General features: G+C 39.9%; 1 long non-coding RNA gene across 1 annotated transcript in view; it reads right to left on the bottom strand.

Moving 5' to 3' along the window:
* Positions 1 to 765: 765 nt before the first annotated feature.
* Positions 766 to 4,748, bottom strand: part of LOC118156531 — a 14,422-nt gene continuing 10,439 nt past the window's right edge. Inside the window, exon 3 of the long non-coding RNA XR_004746304.1 lies at positions 766 to 985. This is a non-coding gene — a long non-coding RNA (uncharacterized LOC118156531). The remainder of the gene's footprint in view (positions 986 to 4,748) is intronic.

Here is a 4,748-nt window from a genome sequence, read left to right as displayed (position 1 = left end):
GATGAGCTTTTCTGTCAGCAAGATTCATAACCTTGGATCATCTTGGACTACTCTGTTTCATAGACTCTGCTTTCTTAAAGGGCATGTGTTCCCATTACTGCTTTCTGTAACTAATTCTTCTGTGTCAGTAGCTGAGATCATCTGTTCTGATGCCAAGTGAGTTACCCACACACCCATGCTATTATCACGAATAAAATCCCAGCATCACATAAGCCACCATGTGCATAATTCTCTAGTAGCCTTGCATTCCACAGCAATGTCAGTGTGCGACTTAGTGGGTATATCTGTGTACCTGTCCTGATTCTGACACGACAAGAAGCACAGACAGTTGTTACCGTACTTTCAAAAATCTTCTCTAAATGACACAAGTGTCCCAAGACTGGATAAAATATTCTCAAAGCAATGAGACTTACACAGCATTCTGACATCACTTGGTTTAACATCTCTTTTAGGAGCTAACAGCTACATCAGAATCTCAGCTCTTGCTAAAAGAAAAAAGTAAAAGGAAAAAAAAAAAAAAAAAGGAAAAAAAAAAAAAAGCAACTGTCCCCCAAACATAAATATATAAATAACAGTCCATAAAACTGATCTTTTCAACAAAACCTTACAAAGGAACATTGCAGGTTCAAATATCTTCAGGTAAAGAAGCAGGTCCCTGCATGCATTTTTATTTAAAATCTTATTATTTTAAAAGCATTATCTTGAGCATTTTGTGAACTAGATCAGAAGCATAGAGCGATAGAATGGCTCAAGTTGGAAGGGACCTCAAGGATTATCTAGCTCCAACCCCCTCTGCCATGGGCACAGATGCCACCCAATAGATCAGATTGCCCAGTGCCTTGTCCAACCTGGCCTTGAACACCTCCAGGGATGGGGCATCCACAGCTTCTCTGGGCAACCTGTGCCAGCGCCTCACCACCCTCTGAGTGGAGAATTTCCTTCTAACTTCTAAGCTAAATCTCCCCTCGTTTAGTTTAAAACCGTTCTTCCTTCTCCTATCATTATCTACCTGAGTAAAGAATCCTTCTCCATCCTTTTTTATAAGACACCTTTAAGTCTTGAAAGACCAGAATGAGATCTCCCCAGGGCCTTCTCATCTCCAGGCTGAACATCCCCAGCTCCCTCAGCCTTTCTTCACAGGAGAGGTGCTCCAGTCCTCTGATCATCTTTGTGGCCCTCCTCTGGACCCTCTCTAGCAGCCCCACATCCTTCTTGTGCTGGGGATTCCAGACGTGGATGCAGCACTCCAGGTGGGGCCTCACAAGGCAGAGCAGAGGGACACAATTACCTCCCTCCACCTGCTGCCCACCCCTCTGGTGGTGCAGCCCAGGACTCAGTTGGCCTTCTGGGCTGCAAGCACACACTGCTGGCTCATGTTGAGCTTATTGTCCACCAGAACCCCAGGTCCTTCTCTGCAGGGCTGCTCTCAATAAGTTCTTCTTCCAGTCTGTGCTCATGTCTGGAATTGCCCCGACCCAGGTGCAGCACCTTGCACTTGGACTTCTGGAACCTCATTAGGCTTGCATGGGCCCACTTCTCCAGCCTGTCCAGGTCTCTTTGGATGGCATCTCTTCCTTCTATCATATCAACTGCACCACTTATCTTTTTCTTCTTTTTTCTTATTTTTGTTTTTGTTTTTGAAAGGATGGCAAACTCACCGCTTGTTCCATGGCAAGGAACAATAATGACATTCCAACCCTCTAGATTTATCAATGAAAATATGTCATCCAGTAGTAAGATTTAGATGCCCATACAACTTGCATAAGCGTATTTCTAGAACTGTAAGTATTTTGCTGCTTACCAAGTGTTATTTTATGTTTCATGGAGAGAGAAAACTAGTGAGTAAAAGTTATTTTGGAGATACAGGGAATTGATAAATATATAAGGCTGCATATACCTGCAACAGAAGATATAAAACATACTTAGGAGCAATTTGTTATTTCCAAGATGAATGCAAAAAAATACACTATGCAAATTTCAATTTCTCTTTACAAAATACATCAATGTTTGAAATGTTTTTTAGATATGATATCAGGTTCTGCCATTGCCACTGGCATAGGATTTTCAGTTTAATGTAAAGCTTTTTACCATGGGATATTCTGAAAACTAGACAAATACTGCAGTCATTCTCCTTTGGCAAAGTGGAGTATCAGTGCTATGGTACCAAACAGATAATAGCAGGTTTTTTCTACAAGGTTGTTCCTTAATGTGGAAGAAGTAATACTCCATACCTTCTCTGTACTACAGTTAAAAATTTGCAAATCTCATTGATAAGGCCATAGTGTAGGTGCTAGCATAATAAGGTGAAGGACCAACAATAAGGGCAAAGAAGTGATCTGGTGATTTTAATTTTCAATACTTTCTTAAGGTTCTTACATTTAGAGAACTAAACTTTAAGAGAGTTGTATGAAATTCCTTAAATTCATTGTTAGTTTAAGTTGGATGTTTTTCAAAATATCTTTTGTATTTTTGGTGCTGACTCAGATGCGAAAAGATCCGAAGAATGATATACAATTTGTAATAGCAAAGATCTGACATGCAATCAACCTTTTATTGACACAACTGTTAGGCATTTTCTGTGCATGGCAAAGTCTCAGACTACTTTTTGGAACATTGTAAATCAATCCAAGATATAACTTCTTAGCACATCATATTGTCATGAACACTACAATGAAACTACTCCACATTTTTAGGAGAAAAAATATTTTTTTTTCCCTATGGAAATTATTTGAACTTGGATTATGAAGACATCTCAGAATTTGACCCCGTAGTGACTCATAGCAAAAGCATCAGTTGTGAAGAATAAGAGTTTAGTATGAAGTTGATTAAATAACAGCTGTAAACTGCCAATGCAATGCAATCAGGAAAAAAACAACAAACAAACAAACAAACAAAAAAAAAACACAAGGCAAACATGATATACTGGTAGAAATACATGATATACTGGAAGAAATACTTCCAACAGATATGGAATACTTTTACAGTCAGCGTACCAAGGAGTCATGAAACCACATCTATACAAGAACATTCAAAGTTGGTTTGCCATATTTGAAAAAGATTAGCTCAAATTATAATAAGGGAGAGATGGAGGGGAGAGGGGAGATTAAAGGAAACTATAAAACACTAGAAGATCCTAGTTTGTGTCATGTACTAAAAGGCAAACTATGAAGGCATATGATGATTTTCTAAAGGTACCAGTGATGAAGAGGAGTTATATATAATAGGCATGACATTGGCACAACCAGAAGTAGATGGCTCCTAGCCATTAAATTAAGAGGTTCTTTCAACCAAAGCAATGGAGCAAACCACCTAAGCAATCCTTAAACTGGTGATCAGTTAAATTCTGGGAGTAACAGTACCTCACAATGCATGCAGTAGTGTAAATCCGAGCTTTAGCACTTAGGTCAAACCCAGCATGCCCTGCTGTGGAAACCAAAATGAGAATCAAGAGCTGATTTTTTATTTATTTTATTTTATTTTTATTTTATTTTATTTTATTTTTTTTTCCCAGTGTATTATGTTTCTTGTGGGAAATTCTAGTTTATCAATTAATATTTTTCCTTGTCTGGACTGGAATTTCTTCTTACTCTGAAACTTCCAAGATTTTCAAGATTTTTTTTTTTTCCCCTCAGATTTCATTCTTTGTCCAGACTGGAGGATAAATATTTTATTGTGAGAAAGGAAAATTTCCTTTGGGCACTTGTTAGCAATCATACTTACATATTGCCTGACAGGACTGGGAGGTACGGATTTGCACCATGATTCCCTTTGCTCTACAATATATTCTACTTCCCAGTAGCCCCAAAACTGTTTTGTGTATACTCTCTAATAGCAAATATACCTTTTCCACCTCATTCCTACTCTGAGTCAAAACTTGTGGAACAATCAGATGAAAAAACATATTTATATTACATGAATTTTTATCAATGTTGATAGGGTATTCAATACTCAGCCTTCAGAAAATAGCTAAAACTGGAAGCACAGTAGCTGACAAACCTAACAAGTTTAGAAATTTTTCTTGAAACTGGAAGGAAGGCAACATGTACAGAGATTTTCCAACTGTAAGGAAAAACTATTTCTCATTCATGAAGGAAAGGATACTGAAAGTGTTCTCACTAAGGGACATTTCTGAGAGGTAAAAAATGTGGTTTAATACAGGTGATCTCCCTCCTTTTCCTTGCTTTAAAAGCCATTTGAATCAATTGTAGTCCAAAAGAACAAAGAACCCTTCCAACAGTGATGAATGGGAGCAGTGTTCAGGATGGATCCAATCCAGACTCGAGAAGTGCTGGACATGTGCATAGTCCAAACAGTTGAGCTGCCCTACAGCTGCTGTCCCTAGAAACCCTGAATTTCTAAATGTTTGGCTCTGTGTCAGGAACCATAGGCCGTGAGGTTGCTGATCCCAAGGCAGCTCCACGGCAGGGCCATCTGTCTGCCCTGGAGCTTCTGTCCGCAGGCACACTGCAATGAGCATGGTACACCCTACTGTCAACAGCAGCACAGGCCTTCAGAATCTGACTGAAGGAGCTGGAAGGAGATTCAAAACAGCACATTACACAAACTAGGGAACTCTTCTAGGTTTTCCTTCCTCCCTCCCTCCCTCCCTTCTTCCTTTCCTCCCTTTCTTCCTTCCTCCCTTCCTCCCTTCCTCCCTTCCTCCCTCCCTTCCTCCCTCCCTCCCTCCCTCCCTCCCTCCCTCCCTCCCTCCCTCCCTCCCTTCCTTCCTTCCTTCCTTCCTTCCTTCC

The sequence above is a fragment of the Oxyura jamaicensis genome, chromosome Z, assembly GCF_011077185.1.
Source record: "Oxyura jamaicensis isolate SHBP4307 breed ruddy duck chromosome Z, BPBGC_Ojam_1.0, whole genome shotgun sequence".
Classification (NCBI taxonomy): domain Eukaryota; kingdom Metazoa; phylum Chordata; class Aves; order Anseriformes; family Anatidae; genus Oxyura; species Oxyura jamaicensis.
The sequence above is the reverse complement of the archived record's forward strand: the minus strand, read 5'-3'. Positions and strand labels throughout refer to the sequence as shown.